At 39.0% G+C, this 13,876-nt stretch overlaps 1 protein-coding gene and 1 long non-coding RNA gene across 2 annotated transcripts in view; both read left to right on the top strand.

The window, feature by feature from the left end:
- The window catches only part of LOC107707854 (MTSS1-like protein), a 61,321-nt gene that overhangs the window by 24,361 nt on the left and 23,084 nt on the right, over positions 1-13,876 (top strand). The window lies entirely within an intron of this gene.
- LOC107707865 (uncharacterized) overlaps positions 1-13,876 on the top strand; it is a 26,238-nt gene that overhangs the window by 9,102 nt on the left and 3,260 nt on the right. Inside the window, exon 3 of the long non-coding RNA XR_001636303.1 lies at positions 9,139-9,233. This is a non-coding gene — a long non-coding RNA (uncharacterized LOC107707865). The remainder of the gene's footprint in view (positions 1-9,138; positions 9,234-13,876) is intronic.

Below are 13,876 nucleotides of genomic sequence, written 5' to 3'. Positions count from 1 at the left end.
GTCACGAATTTGTGGAGGTTTATTCCTTTTCACTGCGTCTCATATGTTTTTAAATGCAATCTGTGTGAATGGCGCTTCGGCTCTTTGGATTAAGCAATGCATAAATACATGATGCTGTTTTGTTCATAATTGTTTATGCAATTTATGAAATTATATTCGATTTTTATGAGTTAATTTAAACGTAATGCACGTTTTTTTATAGACAGTTATTTCCTTACATTGACAAATTAAATGCGCTGCATTATTTTGCTCATTGCGCCCATTGGGTTAATTTAAAAATACAGTGGTTCAATTTAAACATTTTTTTCTATTGCTCTTTGTTTTAAAAAAGGTTATAAAAAATGTCAATAATTATCGATACTGAACGATATGAAACATATTGTTGATATTTTTTTTTGATTTATCGCCCATCCCTAATATATATATAGTGAGAGAAAGAGAGAGAGAGCGAGCACCGTCACTAATTTAAGAAGCACCCTCAGTGATTTGATTCTGGAGCCTGGCCTGGTTTCCGGACCTAGAATTTGACTGTCAGTTTTTGTGTAAACATGGTATTTCTCTAGGTTACACTTTATGCCAGTTAGGTGGCTACAAGTGTCTGTCTTTACGAGTCATTGAATTATTCGCTCATTGAACCGATTTGCTCCAAACTCTGATTTGTTCAGGGAAAAAAAGACCTCTAGGGCAGTGCTGCCAAGTCCGCGGTTTCCCGCGGAATCGGGCTACTTTAACACTGTTGCCGCGGGTTGTTTTTCATTTCCGCGGGTTGAAGCGACTCCAATAACATGATATTTATCCCCTGGAATGCGAATTTCAGCAGGGGAACCCCACCAAAAAACGTGTATTTTACCCCCCGGAACGCGATTTTGCCTGGGGACCCCCTCGAAACGCGATTGGGCTAGTTTTGGGCTAGTTTGGAGTAGTGATTGGGTGGGTTTTCTTGTGAAAACCTGGCAACCCTGCTCTAGGGTGTTGCTGAGTGTCAGAGATGATTCTGCAGTGGCTTTGGAACTGTTTCAATTGGAGGAGCAAAGCTAGACAACGTCACTGAGTAAAATGAACTGTCAAATTAATGGTGACTAAAACTTATTGTTTATTGAACTATTGTGTAAAATTAATATCACAATTGCAAGCATGTTGTTTCTTAATGTGAACATGCACAAGACACACGTCTTTGACCATTGACTGTTAAATTCAAAACAGTGGACTGATCTAATCAAATTTCAAATTTCTGTTATTTCCATTTTTAAATGCAAGAACATGTTCTATGTGAATAGTGTTTATTTTTCATAATTTTTGCATTGTACATTTTACCTGTCTGTATTTTTTGTAGTTTTGTTTCCTGATCCTTTTGTTATCTCCCTGATTGTTTTGTACCTGTGTCTTGTTAGTCTAATTACACAGCCTGTTTTTTTGTGTTCATTGCAGGGTCTTGTCTTTGCATAGCGTTTCATTGGTGTACTCAGTTTTGATTTCCTTGTTTTCATGTTCCCATGTTCTTTGTGCTGTACTTTGGTTATTATTTTATTTTTAAAAATCTGCATTTGGATCCAGCTCTCCTGTGTTTTTGAGTTCAGAGCGTGACGGTACATTTACATCAGTATATGAACATGCTCTGAAACAGCATGTACAAAATGGAAATTCTGAGGCTCGATATTGCCTTAATGGCAATTAAATATTAACAGTGGTTTGAGTTATAGACCTAATTAAGATAGCATCCTGTGTAGACCCTCCAGCTCAGTCCCCCTGAGATGATTCACAAAGCTGTTCAGAAGCTGAAATAGATGTCAAAAACTGATCGAAAGACCCTCATTTTTTGCTTTCTGGCTTTCTGGTGTGTATGGATTATCTTAATAATACAATAAGGTCCTGACGGAATCTTTTTTTTCTCCCCCAAACACAAAAAAGTGATATTGCAATCTGAGTGGTCATAGAAAAAAATAAGACAGAATGCTAAATTAGAAAGTCTAGTGTGAATTACAGCTTCTAGAGAGATGTTCTATGCTCTACCTCCTTGAACTGTATCATTTTTTTCTGCTTCTCCTTAATTCCTGTCTTCTGATTTGCTCTGACAGCTCAATATGGCCAGACCCTCATAATAATAGACTAATCCATGTGGGTGAGTGCATGTGTGAGTGTTTCTTGGGGCTTTTGGCATTTAATACAGGATGTTGACTGTTTTTCCTCAAGCTAATCTGAAACGCTGGATGCGGTGCAGTGGCACATGACACACAGGTAGACTCTGTACCCCACAGCCAGCCTGCTCATCGCAAGAGGAGGGTGATCGCTGCAGTGTTGCCTAGCAACAGAGACAGAGGTGCCCCTGTTGCTTGTATTGTTGCTAAGAAACTGGGAAAAAATGTTGCAGTCGTTTACGGTGTTTGCGGAGTGGCAAAGAGTAACGTGGTAGACTACAAGCAGAGCTGCTTGTTGTCACGGTGTTTTTACAGCATTGAATGAATGAAAGGGTTCAACAGAGGATACAAACTCAAACCTTGAGGCTGTAGGTGAAAACCGGAGACGAATCTGAACCAGAACTTAAAGTGTGGGTGAACAGAGAAGAGGACGTGTCTCTTGTCATTAGTAACAGAATCTCTGTCTCGCACATAGATACTCCCATGCACGCAATCTCACACACCCGCTGCTCTCATTAAGAAGATGGGAGACTTGCCTTGGCAGCGGAGTCTAGTTTCTGCTGCTTCCCACGTACATGCTGCTGGCTGCAGGCACAAAGAGAGCCTGTGACACAAGGAAGTGTCCTCACAGAGCGGCTAAAGAGAGAGAGAGGGATGCAGAGGGAGGAAGAGAAGCACATAGATGAGCATTGTGAGTGCAGCTTAATTAAAGACAATAATGTTGTTTTTGTAGCGCATTCTCAAAAACAAATGGCTGACTCAGGGAGGTGGAGATGTCCTAGTTTCCCACTTGAGAGGAACTCTCAGATTTGAAGAGAGTTTAGATGAGATGGGCTTTAGATGTAAAGCACTTTTTGAGGTGTAAGAGTATGTTTGCATATGTGTATATATACAGTAGATTTTATATAGGTTCCTATGCTTGATTTGGTGACCCATGACCTGTCCAACAAACAATGGACAACTGACCGCCTTGTGATGGGCCTCCAATGACCTGTCCATAAGTTGTGTAATACACTATGTTCACTCAAAAACAAAAATTCTGTCATCGTTTACTCACCCTTATGTTGTTGCAAGACATTCTTTCTTCTGTGCAACACAAAACAAGATATCTTTGAAGAACCAAAACCTTTTGGTGAACATTGACTTTTTTTGTATGGACAAAAACGGTGACATGAAGGTGAGAAGAATGATGACAGAATTACCATTTTAAGTGAACTATCCCTTTAAGCAAGTTTGAGAAGTCAGTGCAGATGTATGGAATCATTGTATCAGACTTCATTTACATTGAAAATAATTAAAATGGGTCATATCATAATGAAGTTCTCCTTGATCTTTTGAGATAAAAGAGTTTGTTGTACTGTAAAATATTCTGTAACTTTCAGAACTCAAAACATCCTGCTCTCCAACCTATAAACAGCATTTAAATGAAACGAAGCTGCAAAAGCGCAGTACTCCTGCAAATCACTCACATGGTCAAGACAGGTGAATATATTGACACATGACCACATATATTTCCACATCAGTAGAGCGAAAACCATAGACACAGTCACACCCAGGTCTAAATTTTGTTTGGATATGCATTTCATGTCAGGAAGCCTTTCATGTCATTGTCTCTCAGGTCCTTGTTTCTCTCTCGGCAAGGACTTGCCCAAATTGAATGTTGCCGAGTTATGTAGGAAAGGCCATTTGCACCTGTAATATTCAGTCAAATGTTTGTTTTCAAGGACTCTGTATTTGCAGATTTGGCAGCATGGGTAGTGAAGTGAATTTTCAACATTTCCATTCATTTCTACCAGCTTGATCCATTCAGCCCCATTTGTGAATGTTGTGAACATTATAGACGGCCATAATCACATTGATGATAGGATAATCAGCTGAGCAATCCTCTTACAAGCTTGTTTTTGCCTATATTTTGTCATGTTCTCTTCACATTCACGCTTCTGAACCTTTATGAAGACAAATGTTCGGTTCAGCAAACGCAGAATGAATGACAGACCGACGCAAACAATTTGTGTTAGGATGGCAAAAGAGACGTTCCCCCCATTTGAGGAGTTGCTGCCTCTCTTTGGTCTTCAGAGCACTGTAAATGTGTATTCATTAGAGACTTCTATTAAAACATTCACTTTTCAGTGACAGTTAAATTTGTTTCTTTGCCATTCGTGTAATGTTGTCTTGGAACATACAGGGTCAAACTGCCTAGAACAACCAAATACACAACCGTCTACACTGTATGAGTCCACTGATAATTACGGAAGACTGAGATATGGGTTGCATTTAAAATGCATGAATGAATGTACAGATTTTGATCTCTGTGTACGTGGAGTATGAGTGTTGGAGGATGATTGGTGGGTGAGCCTGGGCTGGACTGAGCATAATCCCTGCTATTAAGAATCAGTAATCAGGCGTGATCTACTACTGCTGGCTCAGCTGGTGCTATCATCACACATTTTATTAACCCTACACTGGCATTCTTTCTTTTTTGTCTTGTATTTGTGTCTCCTTCTCTGCTGTGCTTTGTCTGCACTACACCCTTTGTGTTCTCCTCACTTACATGTGCATGTCAATCCAGCATAATAAGTGTGTCATATACTTCTACGCCCCACCTCTGCACCCCAGGCAGTCCCAGAATGTCTTGAAGGTGTGCTTTTCTAACATGGCCCACAAATTACTTGAAAAGCTATAAACTGTTGAAGTCATGAAGTCTAGAGTCATGGACAGAGAGGATGAATATAGACATGTATGAAAAGATTATTAGAGCATGAATGAAGCCAAAATGAACAGACATTGACAGTTTTATTGATTTAAATGTGAAGTGGCTGTACCCTCATCCCTTGTTCTGCTCTCTCAATCTCTAACCTTCCTCATATTTTACTATTATAGTCTATTTCCTGTCCTCTTTCTCTTGTTCCCAGTGGAAGAAGCACATTTAAAGTGCCTCTATCTTCGTCTTTGGGCAACTACTCACTCTTTTTAATACGCCTGCTGTTATTTTGACATTTTCCTGTTGTTTCTCTCTAATTTTACCTGTATCTCTCTGTCTCTTGCTATGTTTCACTTATATTTCTGTTGGTCCTTTGGGTGTGTTGGCACGGCAGTCGCCTCTGCAATTCGCAATCCTGATTTAGGCTTTGTTGTTGTACATGTCCTTGTGTGTGTGCTCATATATTTGTTTTATTTTTTCATGTCTATAAATAGATATCTCTAATGCACAGACACTGCTGGGCTACTTGAAGCTTCAAGTATAATGTGTGTATGTGCAGTACTGTATATGAAAGCCTACTGATTAGGCCCAGAGAGACTGGGAGAGGTTGGAGCTTTGCAGCTCTTTTCACTCTGCGGGGTTTGTGGCAAATCTCTCAGTCTCCCCTAGAGGTACAGGGAGCACACTAGGGTGCAGATTTAGTCCCCCTTAAGGTTTCCTGTGAATGGTCTTCTTGGCCATTGGTGTGTTTGTCTGGTTTGTTACTATTGTCTTGTCATGGTTGAAACTCTGGACACGGAAAAGGTCAGCAAGGGCTCTAGGTTTTCAGTCCTGGTGAAATGATTACAGAGCTCTGCAGTGCTGGATGCTTTTTCCCACAGCCTGTAGAATAAGGAGGGCTGGAGCTCAGCCAGATGGGATTACTGTTAGCAAGGCCATTCCCAGGGAGCCCCTCCACCCAGTGCAAGAGGGAAATCTGGACCCATGACAGAGGGGAAAGTGTTTAAACGCTCATGTTATGTTGTAGTGATGGTAAGTTTACACAAAATGGCAACATTTGGCAACAAGTTGGCATCTTATCATTTTCCTAGACTGAATTTATGATCAATGTTTTGCCAGTCTTCCTCTACTTATTTATCAACTGCTTCCTCTTATTTTATAAAAAATCTCAAATGCATATTCTTCAATTTCTAAATGCATTCATTGTCACTGACCTTTTTTTTGTCAGTATCCTAAATTTACCTCTTGTTCCTAGATCCTTAACTCTGTTGCCCTTGTAACACTGTTGCAAAGATTCCTACAGTACTTGCTTTGCAAACTTCAAGGATTTCCCATTAACCCTGTGGAGTGTTTGGAATGTCTTACTGTTAATACTCAGAATTCTGTTCTGCTCCCTGTAATGAACTCAATGACAGCAACTTTTTGTTTACTTGAGTGGTTCAGTGTATATGTTATTTAACATAATTGCTCTAACGGAATTTGATTGCATCCTTTTGAATAATCAAACAAATTCCCAGAATCTTCTTATCTGCCTGTATAAAGCAATAAAGCAATATCATTTTTTTTGTGGACCTGAGGAGAAGAAATTTGAGAACATGAGGTCAGATAGTCCCTTGTGTTCTGTTCAGTTCTATTCTAGATTTTACAGCTGTATGCGAAAACATATATTTTTGGTCTGCACAGTTTTTAATGTCATGAACCAACAATTTTTATCAGAACAAACTTTGAAGGACTTTGTGATTAAAAAAAAAAAAACTATTTTCTTACAAGAGTTATGTATATACAAAATTGTAAGTTGAATTGTATTAAGTGTTTGTATTTATTCAATGTTGAATCTTCATTTGCAATGATTGCGTGTGATGCTGATATGGCAATACACGTAAATACAACAAATACAGTTGTATGTGTGTGTGTGTGTGTGTGTGTGTGAGAGAGAGAGACAGTGACAGTGTATTGATTGATGTATTTATAGTTGCAATGTCGTGGGAATATTCTGAAGGAAATTAATTTTTCATGAAGACACTGACAATCTGGCTAGTGCAGCATGTGTCAGTATGTTTGTTTTCATGTGCTTAATATGCCACAGGGTTAGTAGTTAATAGTTATGTCATCACAGTCGGTTTCAGTGGGATTATAGCAGGGCTAATAGTTAGTGGATATTACAGCACTATTGCATGACTGAGTGTGTGTGTGTGTGGGGGAGGGGAGCATGTGCTATGTCTGTGGTCGTATATGTAATCCTCTTTGTCACTGTGACACACAGACCAAGTTTGTATGAGACCTGGCCTCTGCTTATATACGCCTGTGTGTTTGGGGCGAAGCTCAGCAGATGGTGCGTAATCATTGCAGCCATCAGGTTTAGAGGCGGATGGCACATGTGTGACATGATGTGAAAGATTCATGCATGCATACCCATGTGCATTTACACATATGCTCCTATACAATTCAGCACTGAATGTACAGAACTGTAGACAGCTGCAGTGTTGTGTAGCATTATGTTAGGAGCTCCTCTGTGTGCTTTTATAGGTTGTTTGATTGTTCTGCAGCTGAACTACATCATCTCAAATTTGTCTGAATTGCTCATCATGGTCAGAATGATCCATAATAAGAGATTACTGTTAAAGCCTAAGAGATTCAGTAGCCATGCTGAAATGTATGCTGATTTAGGGCTTCATTGCTGTTTCATAGCACACAGAATATGTTTGAGAAAAATGAATGATGATAACCCATATGAAACTTATTACCATTATCTTCAAAAACAGTTTGAATACTTCATGTGTGACTATGCAAAAGGTGCTTGCTTTCACCGTCAACCACCCCCCAGTCTGCCCTTTATCTGTCTGTTCATCATGTGTCTTTAGTTAAAGGAAGAGTAAAACAGTTTTTGGCTTGCTTTTCTTCCTTCTCAGAGCTGCTGTCCATATGTGTAGTCTGGAAGCTTCTGCCCAGGGAGTTCTAATATATTTTGGGGAAAGCTTTCCATTAGCGTACCATTCATCCTAATGGAAGTTGCTTGGCTGGTTTTTTCAGCCCCAGAAGTATGAGAATTGGATGCTGCTTTTTGGAAACAGTTTTTTTTTGAGTCTTTCAGCAGAGCCGTAAATGCCATTTGACTGATCATGCTGGAACTGATGTCATTTTCCAGCATGACTATACACACTGAAAAATCAATTTCATACTGTAAAAAGCCCCCCCATAAAAGGTTTCACTTCACTCATTTAATGAATTTCATACTTTTTAAATTTTAGAAGTGTTATTATTACTATTGTAATTATTGTTATTGGTATTATTATTATTTTTTATTATTTTGAATAAAGTGGGGAAATTCTTCAGCACCCATATGATCAGCGCTGGCGCCCCCCCAGGGATGTGTTCTCTCTCCACTGCACTTCTCCCTGTACACCAACGACTACACCTCTAAAGACCCCTCTGCCTCATCCAGGACGGAGACGAGTCTGCTTACAGAATGGAGGTTAAAGAGCTGGCTGTCTGGTGCAGTTATAACAAACTGGAGCTGAATATGCTCAAAACAGTGGAGATGATAGTGGACTTCAGAAAGAACCCCCTTGTACTCCCCCCACTCACCATCATGAACAGCACTGTAACAACAGTGGAGTCGTTCAAGTTCCTGGGCACCACCATCTCTCAGGACCTGAAGTGGGAGTTCCACATAGACTCCTATGTCAAAACGGCCCAGCAGAGGCTGTACTTCCTTCGCCAGCTGAGAAAGTTCAACCTGCCACAGGAGCTGCTGATACAGTTCTACTCTGCAGTCATTGAATCGTCCTCTGCACTTCTATAACTGTCTGGTTCAGCTCAGCTACCAAATCAGATGTTAGAAGATTGCAGCGGATAGTCTGGACTGCTGAGTGAATCACTGGTACAAACCTCCCCACTCTCCACTCATCCAGAACTGCACTCATCCAGAGTGAGTAAAAGAGCTGGCAAAATCATTCTGGACCCCCACACCAGCACTTCCTCTTTGATCTGTTGCTGTCTGGTCGACGCTAGAAGCACTGAGCACTAGAACGGCAAGGCATAAGAACAGTTTCTTCCCTCAAGCAATCCATTTCATGAACAGTTAACTTGGCAATAAATGTGTAATACACAACAATATCTATACATTTATTTATTTAACACACATACCTCTTTTTACATTTCCTTGCATTTGTACATAATGCACCTGTTCACACAAATACCATCTATTGTCTACTTTGTATATTGTTTATTTTTAAAATATTATATTTTGTATATTGCTATTTCCTATTTACTTATCCTATCAGTCAGTCCTATCCTAAACAGTCATTCTGTTTGTGCTGTGGAAGCTTCTGTCACAAAACGAACTCCTCGTATGTGTAAATATACCTGGCAATAAGGCTCTTTCTGATTCTGCTTCTGTTAAATGGATGTCAATTGTCAGTTTTTTGCTGGAGATTCTGGAGTTGACCATCCAAACCTTGACCCTTGGTTCATCCTCTCTTGCCCTGGAGAGTGTCTGTGGGCCTTCCGCTTTCCGTCCTGTCAGCACTTCTCCTGTTCTGACATATGCTGAAACACACTTCCTTTTCTCTCGTTTCTCTCATATGACAACTTACACACCCTTTCCCAATCTCATCTCAGTGCCATTCCTCACTCTATCTGTTATCTGTGCATCAGGAAGTGAGCTGCTTAACATGAAACATCAATGGGTCACATCCTTTTAACTGGTCATTTTCTGTCCCCAGAGATTGGGTGAGATTTCCACCAAATTCTTTATCTCTTGAGTGCTTTACATACATTATGAACAGTGGTATTGGGAAGTTTCTAGAATGCTATCAACACAATAAAAAGAGAAACTACAACATATCCCAGAGTGCATTCGTGGCTGTAGATGTTTCAGGTGGTGTAACCCTATAGAGTACATTATAACGGTGAGTTCAAGCACATGAATAAGTTTCGTCTTTACTGAGAACCAAAGTTCAAATTTGGTGAACTGTGTGTGAATTCCTATAGCAAAGATAAATGTTTGACCAACATACGATCTAAATGTCACTTTTTGGCACAGAACAAACAAAACATACTTTAGTAGTTTGCATTGTTCTGGGAAAGTAGAGTATATGGTACATTGAATATATTGCTATTTCTATGTTTTATTTATTAAAATCAGAAGCCTCTCTTATATCTAGACGCAAAACACATCTTTTTAGTTGTGCTTTTACTGAATGAGCACTGTGCTTCGTCCGAACTGATTGCACTGTATTTTATGTATCATTATTTTCTATTCTTAATTGTTTTAATTTCAACTTAAATCATTTTTTAATCATTTTAGAATTTAATTCCTTGCTTTTATTATTGTGATTTTTTTTACTTTTATGTAAAGCACTTTGAATTACCATTGTGTATGAAATTTGCTATATAAATAAACTTTCCTTGCCTTGCCTATATTCTGTTGCTCATATTCATAGCAGAGTCTTGAGTCATTTTACATTATTAATTCATACATAATAATTAACAGTCAGATATGTCCAGGGGTGTTTCATCATTTTTTGATACTCTTGTAACTCTTGTTATTTTTTCTGTCTTATAAGTATCAGAATGAGATACCACTAAACGATTCAGTGCGTGAGTGTACTGTCTGAATGAATAAAACTGAATCAGTTGCTAACAATTTCTGATATTTTGCAAACCAGTTTGTGTTAGATCAATATTGATTCATTCTCAAATCTGACATTGGTAGCTCTTATTCTAAACAGCTGATAGAAAACACACGACATGATTGCTGAAATATTATCAGGGAAAATTATTCTTAGATCTGAATATGGTCATCATCTGACAAAGATTTACTGGGGCACACCAGTGTTTCACTGGGGCTCGTGCTCTAGTAAAAAGGGTCATGTCTAAAGGGAAACTTTGATCTCCCACTAAAGAATTTCACATTCTCCACATTAATGAAACATTATGCTCCCATATCTCTGAAGAGTGTGGGAAGGGGCGAAGAAAAGATAAAGTTTGGACCATGCACTATGGGAACAGCTCAAATGAGTGAGCTTTTGTATTGTTTAGTGCTGGTGAGCTCATGTCCTCCGAGTGCTGTTTTTACCGCCTACTGTACATGGATCCATTAGCCATGAGGTCATCGTGTTTCCTGAAATACTTTGGCAACTATCTGAAAGAGATGGGACGGAAAAAGAAAGACTGAGCAAGATTGGGTGGATTGATCCAAGAGCAGATTGAAGAGAAGTTCAACTGTGAAAGGGTTACCACGATGCCAAAGCGCAAGAGAAAAATAGAAATAGGCAGGAGTGAGGTTGTGCTATTTAATGCTTGTTTGCCTAAAACTTCTAGTACATTTCCCCCCACACTTTTTATATTTAATGAAAAAGACATCTGGTGTCGGCAGTGGCGTTGGAGTATTTTTAGCCACAGTGCTTTTCCTTTGCCAAGAACTTCCTTTTAGAGTAAATATTTCTTGCCCTCTGTCTGTTTCATTCACCCTTCAGCCGCAGGAGGGCTGGGTAAGCGCTTGCTAATCAAACCCAGTCTCTGTCATGGCCTACAGCCCAGCTGATTCCAATCATCCTCCATTACACCGCCATAGTTAACAGCTGCGCTGATTGGCCCGCTGGCTTTTGTCTTGCACCTAGGGGCCAATCGCCTGTTTTGGTTCACGTTAAAGCAGGTGATCACAGGCTTTGAAGTGTTCGCCATAAACTAAGCCAACATTCCAGATTATCTGCGTTACAGCATCGCTCATAATGCTGCCTTGCTAATGAAAAGGTTCACCCAGTACCCACCTTAAAACCAATCCAATAATGCCTTTAAACTCTTGCTGACTTTGTTCATGGATGCCTTGACCTTTGCATTGAGTTTCCATCTGGAAAGCATCAAACTCACAGTCTTATGATGGTTTAGAGTTGGATATTCTTTCTGACATTGAAGAACATTGATAAGACGTGACTGGAAGGTTAATGCAAGTTCTCCATGGAGTGTTAAAATGAACAATGTGCACATCAACGTTACTGATTAAATCTCACACACTCATCTGTGCAACTGAGAAGTCTTGTTTGGTTTTGTTCATCTTTCAGGTCACTGAATAACCAGGTTGATCTTTTGAAAGTGGTCAATTAGGGATTTTTTGGGGCTTGGGATGACGGATGAGGTGGTTTGCATTGAGGTGCTGCGATATAAAGGGATTCCGCTGAATGAGGCTATTTCATGTCTAAAAACGGGCCTGGTCAGAGAGATCAGAAGGTTGTGAGAGGAGCACACTGACCTAGTGTTGTGTGGTAATGAATGACCAGAGGGCCTGGCTGATCTGGATCTATGCTTCTAACTTTGGTGATGGAAAGTTTCATGTTTGGATTAGAATGGCACATGATTGGTGCTTTAGTGTCTCTGAGGGTTTGTTGGCCTCAATCAGAGGGACATTGAGTCCTCCAGACCTACTTTCTTTTTCTCATAATTAGACTTTTTTAACTGCTAATGTGTGTTAATGGACAGTATATGGCTTGATAGAAGATTGGAGCCACTTGGCTTCTCTGAACTGATCTCGCTCTTAAGACACAGATGTCCTCCTAGGCCTGGAATAATTTGGATTGTTGATATTTTTAGAATCTCACTGACATTTGGGATTTTCAACTGAGTATATTCGTGCAAACAGCATTTGGATGATTAAGTTGTGTGTGTTAAATACACATACGTTATGTAAATAGAAAGAAGCTTTGTGCAGGGGCCAGTTAACCCAGCTGTACATAAGTTACTCAGCCTAGCTATAGCTTAAATGGTTATTAAAAAACATATGCACTTCAAAATGTTTCAGCGTTGCCCCATTAAACTGTTGAAACGTAACCTTATGCATAAACTTAACGCTGGCATGAAATGAAATTTGTTAGAGATTCTGGAAGTTCTTAAAGGAATAGTTCACCCAAAAATGAAAATTATCCCATGATTTGCTTACCCTCAAGCCATCCTAGATGCATATGACTTTCTTTTTTCAGACGAATACAATCGTAGTTATATTAAAAAACATCCTGGCTCTTCCCAGCTTTATAATGGGAGTGGATGGTAGCCCAAAATTTGAAGTCCAAAAAAGTGCACCCATCCATTATAAAAGAAGTCCACACGGCTCCGGGGGGTGAATAAAGACCTTCTGAAGCGAAGCGATGCGTTTGTGTAAGAAAAATATCCATATTTACAACTTTATAAACCTTAATCTCTAATCTCTAGCTAACTGTACACGAGAGAGTGGCGTCCATATATGCCTGGGCGATAAAACGTATTGATATTTATCGATGGTACTCCTTCTTCGATAACGATATAAAAATGAATATTAGTTTAATTTAAAATAAACATTTGCATTTAAATGTTAGGAGTGTGTCGGGGCGTCATCAGTGGCACACGAGATGCAGTGATAATGATGTAAGTGGCGTTGTTGCATTTTAATGTTTTGTTAGTCTAGCCCACGAGATGCACCGCTGCTGTGTTATGCATTGAAAATATTAGAGAAATATAGTAGCTCAATGGGGAGAAGATCTTGATTAGGTTAAAACCGAAACCAAAGCCATTCACTGCATATTCAGCGCATTTTTAGACGGTCAAATATGACTGCTGCACTCGCGTCTCACACAAGAGATGTAGCCATGCAAAGTGAAAACAGTTTAATCTTTTAGAAAACACGTTGCGAATTTGTGGAGGTTTATTCCTTTTCACTGCATCCCTTATGATTGTTAAAACAAAAAATATTTGTTGTTTGTCTTAATAAATTGTGTTATAAATACAGTGGTTAAATTGAAACATTTTTTTCTATTGCTCTTTGTTTTACAAAAGGTTATAAAAAATGTCAATAATTATCGATACCGAACAATATGAAACATTATATCGTTGATAAATTTTTTAGCTATATCGCCCAGCCCTACATCCATATATATATATATATATATATATATACAGTATATATATATATATATATTAGGATTATGATAAATAGAAAGTTAAAAAGAACTGATTTTATTTTATTTGAAATATAAATCTTTTATAACATTATAAATGTCTTTACTGTAAC

This window comes from Sinocyclocheilus rhinocerous, unplaced genomic scaffold, assembly GCF_001515625.1.
Source record: "Sinocyclocheilus rhinocerous isolate Xijiao unplaced genomic scaffold, SAMN03320098_v1.1 scaffold2340, whole genome shotgun sequence".
NCBI lineage: Eukaryota > Metazoa > Chordata > Actinopteri > Cypriniformes > Cyprinidae > Sinocyclocheilus > Sinocyclocheilus rhinocerous.
Note: the sequence above shows the minus strand (reverse complement) of the source record. Positions and strands in the feature narration are given on the sequence as shown.